The 11485-nt window shown below is 49.8% G+C and overlaps 1 non-coding gene across 1 annotated transcript; it reads left to right on the forward strand.

Moving 5' to 3' along the window:
• The first annotated feature begins 461 nt into the window (after nt 1-461).
• Nucleotides 462-537, forward strand: TRNAG-GCC (transfer RNA glycine (anticodon GCC)). Its single transcript has one exon. It is a non-coding gene; the product is annotated as a tRNA-Gly (tRNA).
• Nucleotides 538-11485: the final 10948 nt, after the last annotated feature.

An 11485-nucleotide genomic window follows, 5' to 3' on the forward strand; every position in this document is an offset into this window, starting at 1 on the left:
GCAGGACGACAAGGGGACCGGGGTAAACCTCTCTTTCCACCTGTCCCACACCCAAGCCATGGTCATTGAGAGATAACAGTGAAGGAGGTAACGGTGCTTCGTTGACACAAATTAGGTCTGAGAACAACCATGAGAACGTGAGATGCTCAAGAAAGTAGATGATCTGAGGTATGCCATGCATGACTTTCCAACGGAGTTTACAGAAAACAAGGTCTTTTGAATGCCGAAACGATGTGAATATTGCTTTCAAGTTGTGTTCAACAGCTGATCTGAGAATCTAGTAAGTGCATTTCAGGTTTGCCACAGAAGACTATGTCATGGTTACTGTGATGGTTAATTTTATGTGCCCACTTGACTGGGCGAAGAGATGCCCGGGTAGCAGGTAAGACATTATTTCTGGGTGCGTTTCTAAGGGTATTTCTGAAAGAGATTAACATTTGAGTTAAAAAGATCCGTCCTCGGCCCTGGCCGGTTGGCTCAGCGGTAGAGCGTCGGCCTGCCGTGCGGGGGACCCGGGTTCGATTCCCGGCCAGGGCACATAGGAGAAGCACCCATCTGCTTCTCCACCCCCCTTTCTTCCTCTCTGTCTCTCTCTTCCCCTCCTGCAGCCAAGGCTCCATTGGAGCAAAGATGGCCCGGGTGCTGGGGATGGCTCCTTGGCCTCTGCCCCAGGTGCTAGAGTGGCTCTGGTCGCAGCAGAGCGACGCCCCGGAGGGGCAGAGCATCGCCCCCTGGTGGGCAGAGCGTTGCCCCTGGTGGGCGTGCTGGGTGGATCCCGGTCGGGCGCATACGGGAGTCTGTCTGACTGTCTCTCCCCGTTTCCAGCTTCGGAAAAATACAAAAACAAAAACAACAACAAAAAAAAGATCCATCCTCAGCAGTGTGGGTAGAATGATTTAATCCTTGAGACCCTGAAGAGAGAGAACTATTCTCATTTTGAAGATGCACTATTCTGCAAATTTTATTTTAAAAATGCAAAAATAATTTTTAAAAAATATATTGCGACATAAACCAGTTTTCAGAGAAAAAGAGCATTTGCACTAAATCTTTGGATTCTTCTCCTTATTTTGAACGATTGAACATGTTGGGCAACCATCACCACTGACCCTCTTGAGAACACTTCCAGGGGTCGTCAAACTTTTTATAAAAACGACCCACTTTTGCAGTGCTGGTAGACCTGGTCCCTATCGCCCACTAGTGGGCGTTCCAGCTTTCATGATGGGCCAATCGCAGCGCTGTTTGGTTGCACGGTAGGGACCAGGTTGACCAGCACTGCAAAAGTGGGCGGTTTTTATAAAAAGTTTGACGACCCCTACTTGAGTTTAATCAATCCAAACTGAAAATTTGTACCCACTTAAAAATAACTCACCATGACCCTCGCCCCTGGTCACCTGTTTTCTTGTCTGTCCCTGTGAGTCTAACTACTCCCGGTGCCTTGTGCGTGTGGGAGTGTACAGTGCTGGCCCCTCTGTGACTATCTCCCCTGCACTGTGCCCTGTGCGTGTGGGAGTGCACAGTGCTGGCCCCTCTGTGACTGTCTCCCCTGCACTGTGCCCTGTGCGTGTGGGAGTGTACAGTGCTGGCCCCTCTGTGACTGTCTCCCCTGCACTGTGCCCTGTGCGTGTGGGAGTGCACAGTGCTGGCCCCTCTGTGACTGTCTCCCCTGCACTGTGCCCTGTGCGTGTGGGAGTGCACAGTGCTGGCCCCTCTGTGACTGTCTCCCCTGCACTGTGCCCTGTGCGTGTGGGAGTGTACAGTGCTGGCCCCTCTGTGACTGTCTCCCCTGCACTGTGCCCTGTGCGTGTGGGAGTGCACAGTGCTGGCCCCTCTGTGACTGTCTCCCCTGCACTGTGCCCTGTGCGTGTGGGAGTGCACAGTGCTGGCCCCTCTGTGACTGTCTCCCCTGCACTGTGCCCTGTGCGTGTGGGAGTGCACAGTGCTGGCCCCTCTGTGACTGTCTCCTCTGCACTGTGCCCTGTGCGTGTGGGAGTGTACAGTGCTGGCCCCTCTGTGACTGTCTCCCCTGCACTGTGCCCTGTGCGTGTGGGAGTGCACAGTGCTGGCCCCTCTGTGACTGTCTCCCCTGCACTGTGCCTGGTGCGTGTGGGAGTGTACAGTGCTGGCCCCTCTGTGACTGTCTCCCCAGCACTGTGCCTTTAACGTCTGCCCACGTAGTAGCCCACACCCCAGTTTCCTCCCTTGGGAAGGCTGAATAACAGAGCGTCATCCATATGGATCACACTTTGTCATCCCTTCATTCATTCAATTAACAGTGGTCCACGGTCTCTTTTCAGTGGGATAAAATTTACCTTCAGTTCAGTCTCCACTGCCTTGAGCTTGAAAACATTTTGGGATTATTCTACGCCACTGATTCTCAAAGTTCAGTATGCGTTATAATAAGGTTACCAACTTCTTTATAATGAAAAAGAAGACAAAAATAAATTGAAGAAAACAATATTGTAAATAGAAGAAACATTTTATTCATTGCAACAATAATACACTAGAATATGATCAATGCATAATAAAAACATTTGTAATGTTTTATAACTATGCTTACATGCCTATTTTTAATAATTGTAAGAAAAAAGTACTCATTTAGATACAAATATGTGACATCGCACACAATGAATCGACTCTGCATCAATCGAATATGGATATTTGCAGATTAGTCTGTTTTGTTTTGTTTTTTACAGAGACAGAGAGAGAGTCAGAAAGAGGGATAGATAGGGACAGACAGACAGGAACAGAGAAAGATGAGAAGCATCAATCATCAGTTTTTCATTGCAACACCTTATTTGTTCATTGATTGCTTTTTCATATGCGCCTTGACCGTGGGGCTACATCAGACCGAGTAAGCCCTTGCTCAAGCCAGCGACCTTGGGTCCAAGCTGGTGAGCTTTTGCTCAAACCAGATGAGCCCGTGCTCAAGCTGGCGACCTCAGGGTCTTGAACCTGGGTCCTCCGCATCCCAGTCCGAAGCTCTATCCACTGCACCACTGCCTGGTCAGACCAGATTAGTCTTTCAATATCAAAAAGGAGGACATGTAGGAGGACACTTTTTGAGGGAGGACAGAACTTACAAAAGAAGGACTGTCCTCCCTAAAGGAGGACAATTGGTCACCTTAGTTATAATCCGTTAGAGGGCTTGTTAACACACAATTCTCTGGGTCCCAACCCCAGAGTTCCTGATTCAGCCAGTCTGGGACAGGGCCTGGGAATTTGCATTTCTAACAAATTCCTCGTTGGTGCGGGTGCTCCTGGCCCAGGGACAACACTTGGAGAATTATCTGTCTAAAGATTCAAGCGCCCCTGGAACTTATCTTCCAAGCGCCCCTTACAACGTATTGTAGGGGGTCTGACCGTGCCTCGCCCTTGCTGTCTCACGTGACCGGATGCTGATGTAAAGGGGGCGTTGTAAGCTGGTCATTGACCTTCGATTTGTGTGACCTCACTCATAAAAAGTGAGCTCAGCACACGGGAATGGAAATGAGGCGACGTGGAGGAAGTGGATTGTTGGCCATCAGGAGCCTCGTTGGGCTGAAGCCCAGAAAGCTGCTGGCCCAGGAAGCAGTGGACACTCCCCAGGAAGCAGAGACGTGATTGGCCCACTTCTCGTTAAGTTTTCTCCCATCCTGGCTGCGCCCTCCCCCTCCCGGGTCCACAGAGCCCATCCCCACAACTGGGAAGAACTGGCCCCTGGACTTGAATTTCAGCGAAACCAGGAGGAGAAAATGCACCATGAAGTTATAAGGCTCCTCCTGCCAGGGGAATGGTCACCTGCTGTTTCTTCAGGCGTTTCCCTCTACGTGGGGTACTAACCCATTATGGTCCGGCGCTGTCTCCCTTTCCTGGTGACACTGTGCGCGTTCAAGGAAGCACAGCTGTGGTCGGAACGAGGCAGAATGCAGGGTTCCGGCCACTAGTGGATTCCCCGAGGCGTTCGTGCGTTCTCGACCGTTTTGTCAGCATTGGTATTAATAATCTCTTGATAGTTTTCTCATTTCCCCTGTCTCAGTTTTGGGGTGGAAACATTCTCTGTATGTTGCTTTACATGTCTAAAGATTGATACACAATCATTTGCTTCAACTTCTAGGTGATTTTCAGGTAGTTGTTTTTTCCTCACCTTATTCTTTTCATCTACATTTCTGAGTTTCAAGAAAAATGTGATTTCCTTTTTTCTTTTTTTTTTTTTGTTAAATAAGGCAATATATATATATATATATATCAAGTAAGAAAATAGGCAAAAATCAAACATATTTAAATTTTTTTTCTGTACTACCGTTTTCTTGACACTTGAAGGTTTTATTTTCGATGCTGAGGACGCGCGGGGGTGACTGGGCATAGCAATGAACAAGGAGACATCTTCCTCGCTCTGGTTTGAAGACGTGCCCGTCTGTTTAAAAAGCGAGGAAGCTGATGCCACGGGCACACGGCCTCCCTGGCCTCCCCATTGTTCCCCGTCACCAGAGCTGTCCCCTGGAGCAGCGCCCTCTGTTGTCCCCAAGGTAGGCGGGTGCTGTCTCCAGACTTCCAGGAATAAACCGAAAGGTGAGACTGTCCGGGAGCGGACACCCGATAGTCCTCACACGATGGGCTCTGAGTTTCGCCGCGGTGGGCGGGGCTTTCTCCTGTGTTCCCCTTGGTCATCCTCTGTGTCTCCCTAGTCCAGAACCGGAGACCCTGCGGGGGCTTCCCCTCGTTTCTAGAAGTCCGTCTCTTGTACAAGGGGAACACGGGGTTTCATTCTCCAGGTTATTTCCACTTCCTTCCAAGTAGTGATGTTCTGCTTTCTTATTGTTCTTCTGATGTGATTTCAGGCTGGGTCAGGGTGTGGGTCTGTCTTCCTACTGGGCGTCGAGATGGACTTTATGAGTGTTGGGTCTGTGTTGGAATCACCAGGCTCGGCCCGGGAGTAAGGGCAGGCTGCAGTTTTCGCTCCTGGTTTGGGGGGTCTGTGGGGCAGGGCTTCTTCTGGGCCAGTCACCAGAACCCCCCTTGGCTGAACAGCCAGGTGCTCCAAGGTCTGGGCTGTCACAGTGTGCCCACGGAGTTTGCTTCTGTCCCCCTCCACGGTGAATGTGTGCCCCACAATCCCATGGGCACTAGCTGTTCTCCAACAAGTGCCAGCCCAACACGTTCTTCCCCTCTGCCTGTCTCAGAGGTCCTCAGTGACGGCATGGCTCTGAGCATCAGCCCGCAGCCCGACAGGGGCTTCCTGCCTGTGAGGGGAACTGTGGGTTTGTAAAGCCTCTTGCAAGCCGGTCTCCGCTGCCTCATTTCTTGGAGAATTTCCTTAGAGTCTAAGCCAGGGGTAGTCAACCTTTTTATACCTACCGTCCACTTGTGTATCTCTGTTAGTAGTAAAATTTTCTAACCACCCACCGGTTCCACAGTAATGGTGATTTATAAAGTAGGGAAGTAACTTTACTTGATAAAATGTATAAAGCAGAGTTACAGCAAGTTAAAGCATATAATAATAATTACTTACCAAGTACTTTATGTCGGATTTTTGCTGTTTGGCAGAATAAATCTTTATAAAACAACTTACTATAGTTAAATCTATCTTTTTATTTGTACTTTGGTTGCTCCGCTCCCGCCCACCATGAACGCTGGAGTGCCCCCTAGTGGGCGGGAGGGACCAGGTTGACCACCAGTGCTCTAAGCTATAAACCACCCTTTCCTCGGACGCTGAGCTGACTGGGCTTTCCAGGGGCCATTTCAATGGGTATTTTCAGAAAAGTTTCTAATCTAATTATGCATTCTTATCCAAACTGGGACTTATTTCTAGAGACCTTTTTAAATTTTATTTTATTTTACTTACTTTTTTTAATGTTTAATTTTCAGCGATAGTTTATATTCAACGATACTCTGTATTAGTTTCAGGTGCACTGGGTGGTTACTCAGTCATACGCTTTACAAAGGTCCCCCCCATGTTTCCAGTTCCCCAGCAGGTGCCGTACATAGTGGTTACTATGTATCGACTGTGTGCCCTCTGCTGTACTGCACATCCCTGTGACTGTCTTGTAACTCTGTATTCATCCCCCTGACTGTCTTGTAACTCTGTATTCATCCCCGTGGCTGTCTTGTAACTATGTATGTGTACTCTTCACCCCTCACCCTTTCTGCCCCGCTCCCCAGCCCCCACCTCTCCGGCAACCATCAGGCTGTTCTCTGCACCCATGAACCCATTTCTGTTTTTTTTGTTCATTTATTGTGTTCTTTAGACTCCACATATAAGTGAAATCAGACAGTATTTGTATTTCTCTGCCTGACTTATTTCACTTAGCTTAATACCCTGTAAAAAAAAAAAAGCATGGTCTATCCATGCTTTTGCAAATAGTAAGATTTTATTTAGTCTTTCTAATAACCAAGTGTAAAGGTACACCAGCTTTTTTTATTTTTTTTTATTTTTATCAATTCCCTTATTGATGAGCACTTGGCTTGCTCCCATAGTTTGGCTATTGTCAATAATGCTGCAGTGAATATAGGGGTGCAAATATATTCTTTTAAATGAGTGTTTGGGGTTTCTTTGGATACACACCCAGAAGTGAAATTGCTGGATCATAGGGCAGTTCCATTTTTAATTGTTTCAGGAACTCCTATACTGTTCAGAGACCAACTTTAAAAACGGGGCGTCACCATCTGTCCTTGACCCCCGCCTATTTCACATTCCTTTCTTAAAATGGACGGAAATAGTATCTTGTTTACCCCATAGCTCCAAGATGTGATTTCCTTTTGGATATTCAAGTTCATGCTTGCTTCCTGTCCGAGAAGGACGGCCAGCTCTTCCTCCGTTTGCAGCTGCGCTGACGGACAGGACTGAGCTCCGTGTCCAAACGCAGCCTCTGAACTCTGGCCACCTCCCTCCCGCCCCCTGAGATTCTTTCGTGGTGCTTTAGGGTCCGATGCCCCAGGGAGAACTGAACAGATACTCCTTCACCAGAGCGTGTACTGACTGCCTACCATGCTCTACCCATTCTTCCAGACCACCGATCCTCAGCCGTGGAGTCCCTGAGTGTACTCGTGAGGGCTCTCCAGAGACGCGAGCACCAGAGTGTACGCACACAGGGAGAGGTTTCTCTTGAGAAGTTGGCGTACGGAGTTGTGGGAGTTGGAAAGTCTAAACTTTGCAGGGCAGGCTGAGAACCCGAGTCCAGCTGATGCTGCAATCTTGAGTCTCAAGGCATCGGGAAGCGACACTCCCTCTTCCGGAGTTGGGGGGTGGGAGTGAAGGACCCGAATCTTTTCTCTTAAGACCGTCAGTGATTTTCCTGAGATCTCTCCATCCCCGGCCACCTGATGTCGGGCAACCTGCTTTGCTCAAAGTCCACTGACTGAAACATTAATCCCATCTAAAACGTCATAACATTTTCAGGACTGGTATTGGACCAAACCTCTGGGCTCCGCCGCCTAGCCCCGTTGACATATAAAATGAACCATCCTCCTGGGGAGGGTCTACAAAACCCCAGCGCCTGGGCCCTGCCTGCCCTCTGGGGTCCTGGTCTATCCGGCTTGGAGTCTGGTCTGAGCATGTGGGGTTTCGGAGCTCCCCACGGGACTCCAGAGCAGGCGCCAGCTTTTCCGGGCATTGGGCCAGGGCGGCAGGGGACAATGGTCGCTGTGGGGAGCTTCCACGGAGTGGTGGGGGACAGAGGACGCACAATGGGACAAGGAGACGTGAAGCCAGTGAGGTCGTGTGCGCGGGCGGAGGGAGACAGAGTGGGCGACGAGATGAATGCACACAGATGTGTTTCCATTATAGACGGGGTGGTGAGGGAGGGGCTCTCTGAGGCTGAGACCCTCAGCCAGTGGAGGGGCTGGGATGCGACCCAAGTACCGTGGGAGGGGGTCCTGTCTACTTGTGTTGCACAGACAGCATTAACGAATTCATGCTTCTTCACAAAACGGGGTTCAGGCAAGTTGGAAAACTTCCCTCCCGAAGAGATTTTACCATCTCTCTTCTGCTGATACACACAGAAGGCGTTTCCCAGGACAAGCCGCCGCAGGTGGATTTGAGGCTCCCCTGGAGAGGTGGGGAGAGGCCGGGAGGGGCAGGGAGAGGCCGGGAGAGGCAGGGAGAGGCCAGGAGGGGCAGGGAGAGGCCGGGAAAGGCAGGGAGAGGCCGGGAGAGGCAGGGAGAGGCCAGGAGGGGCAGGGAGAGGCCGGGAGAGGCCAGGAGAGGCAGGGAGAGCCTGAGAAGGGCAACAAGCACCAAAATAGAGTGTCTGCACAGGAGGGGCAGAGCCGTCAGCAGAAATTGGTCTGCAAAAACCTAAGACTTAAAAAGATTTTGCAGCCTGACCAGGTGGTGACGCAGTGGATAGAGCATTGGACTGGGACGCGGAGGACCCAGGTTTGAAACCCCAAGGTTGCCGGCTCGAGTGCGGGCTCATTAGCTTGAGCAAGGCCTCACTGACTCGGCTGAAGCTCACCCCCCCCCCCATCAAGGCACATATGAGAAAGCAATCAATGAACAACTAAGGAGCCACAACGAAGAATTGATGCTTCTCATCTCTCTCCCTTCCTGTCTGTCTGTCCCTACCTGTCCCTCTCTCTGTCTCACTAAAAAAGAAGAGAGAGAGAGAGAGAGAGAGAGAGAGAGAGACTTTATAGCTAAAGTAAAAAAGAACACTTAATATTTTATCCACTGTGTCAGAAGTTTGGAACATCGAGGGGCAAAATCCATAAGCAGGACCCCAGGTCTGCTGAAACTTCAGGGCCGTGAGACAAGAAGAGGCATTCTCGGGCCACGGGTACAAAATGCACAGGCAGAGGGGGGAAAACAGAACGGAGTCTCGTCCCTCAGACGCCCTGGCAATGGGTCCTCACTCATCAACCAGGGGCGTCGAGGAGGGATCGTGGACGACTGCGAGTTCCCTGGAGGTTGTGTGTCTCTCTGTCTAAGCAGATACATATTTATACATTCTAGATATATAAATATATATAATATGTATATGTGTCATTTCTTATCTGCATATGTAAACTACATATCTACTTTATTTTACCTCTTGGACCAGTTTTAGATTTTCAGAAAAGTGGCAAAGACAGTTCACAGTTTCTCAGTACCCCGTGTTCAGCCTCTCCTGTCTTTAGCATCTTCTATTAGCGGAACACGTTTGTCAGAATGCATACACCAGTACTGATACATCGTTATTCACTAAAGCCTGTAGTGGATTCAGTTTTCATAGGTTTGTAACCTGATTCTCCTTTTTCTGTTTCCAGGAATGCGCACCCTACGTTACACACTGCACAGGACGTGCCTTCATGCTATCTTCTGGGGCCCGGGTGATATTTTTATTATATATATATATGACAAATATATTACACAATTAACACATGGCATATAGGTCCCATAGCAGAATGTGAGCGAAAGACCCTCCAAAAACCCCATGCTGACCTTCATCAAGACTTGAAGTTAAAGGCCCTGTCCAGTTGGCTCAGTGATAGAGCGTCGGCCCAGCATGTGGAAATTCAGAGTTCAATTCCTGGCTGAGGCTCACATCTGCTTCTCCACCCCTCCCCCTCTCCTCTCTCTTTGTCTCTCTCTTCCCCTCCCGCAGTCAAGGCTCCATTGGAGCAAAGTTGGCCCGGGCGCTGAGGATGGCTTGGTGGCCTCTGCCTCAGGCGCTAGAATGACTCTGGTTGCAACGGAGCAACGCCCCAGATGGGCAGAGCATCGCCCCCTGGTGGGCATGCCGAGTGGATCCCTGTCCGGCGCATGCAGGAGTCTGTCTGTCTGCCTCCTTGCTTCTAACTTTGGAAAAATAAACAAATTAAAATAAAAGACTTGAAGTCAGAGAAGGTCCCTCTAGGGAGTGCTAGGGTTAGCAGGCTGGGAAAGCCCTGGGATCACATGGCCCCCTGAGGTGGGATTGGGGAGAGGCGTGTTTACGGGCTGGCTCTCTGCCAGCGCCCGCAGCACAGGGTGCACGACATGCGTGAGAGCGGGGTTCTCCCCGGGTGTGCCCCCTACACGTGCCTCCTCAGCAGTCACTCAGCAGTCACTCCCGTCATGAGCTGCCTGAGGGAGCACGGGGCCGGGGCTCCGTCGCCCAGCGAAGAGTAGCTGTGCGGCCAGTCCCTGTGGAAGGGGGGCCACGTGTCCACTGCCAGCGCGAGGGGCCCAGGTTCTCCTTCTGCTGCAGACACTGGTGGCAGGCCTCCCGGTGCCAGGCCAGGGACGGGGTCCGGGGCGCTCCGCTGCATTTACCTGTGTGGTCTCAAACAACCTATCCAGCAGCTCTGAGGCAGACTGTGATATCTTTTGTGGGTTTTAGCCATTTCATATAAGAACATTTTATTTTTCAGTATATTGTGAGAATTTTTAAAAACGAGAAGATATAAATGTCTCCTGACCCAACTTTTTAAGTGAGAAGAGGAGACAGAGAGAGAGAGAGACAGACTTCCACATGCACCCCGACCAGGATCCACCCGGCAACCCCGTCTGGGGCCAAGCTCTGCCCACCTGGGGCCATGCTCGCAACCGAGCACCTGAGGTGGAGGCTCCACGGAGCCACCCTCAGGACCAGGAGCTGATGTGCTCAGACTAATTGAGCTATGGCTGCAGGAGGTGGAGAGAGAGAGAGAGAGAGAGAGAGAGAGAGAAGGGAAAGGGGGAAGGGTGGAGAAGCAGATGGGCTCTTCTCCTGCATGCCCTGATTGGGAATTGAACCTGGGACATCCACACACCGGGTCGACGCTCTACCACTGAGCCAGCCGGCCAGGGCTAAGGTCTGTGTCTCTTGATGCGTCCATTTCAGACATGATGCTGAGATGCAGGGCTTCAGACGAGAGGTGTTTAAAATGCTCCCTCTCAAAGCCAGGGCAGTCCTGCTCCCTTGCAGAGTAGGAGTCATTTTCCTAACTAGACGGGCACTTCTTAGTGGCCCCAGCGTCGAGGAGAAGTGAGCCAGGACTCAGCCGGCCTGGCAGGGGAGTGACCCCACACTCTGGATGTCCTTACTTTGTATTCTCAAAGTCAAAACCCTCGGACAGAGCATTTCCGGTTTGTTTTGATGGATGGAATAGTTTCAAGGGAGCTTAAATTGTTGGCTTAGTCCATCTTTGTTATTTAAAGAAAATAAGAATTAAGAATTATAATTCTTTCAATACATATCTTTTTTTCAGAAAAACTAGAAAAGTGAGAAACTGCTTAAAGAAAAAAGTATTTTTATTCTGAAAAGCACACATATACACACATACCGAGTGAACTTCTTAATATGTGTATCTGCTTTTTTGGTATTCAATTTCTTTATTAAATTACTATTACTTAACAAGCATGTATAAGGCCATAAAGAAACAGAATGTACACTGGTTGCATCATAGTCTAATATATTGAGGTACTCTATTTAATGAGTCCCCCACTTTGAAGAATTTAGATTGATTTTTTTTCTATTCACCATTGCCATGTTACTGTGATGGACATCTCTGATTGCTTTTGTAGGATCACGTCTGCAGTTGAAATGACTAGGCTGAAGGCATTATT

The sequence above is a fragment of the Saccopteryx bilineata genome, chromosome 2, assembly GCF_036850765.1.
Source record: "Saccopteryx bilineata isolate mSacBil1 chromosome 2, mSacBil1_pri_phased_curated, whole genome shotgun sequence".
Taxonomy (NCBI): domain Eukaryota; kingdom Metazoa; phylum Chordata; class Mammalia; order Chiroptera; family Emballonuridae; genus Saccopteryx; species Saccopteryx bilineata.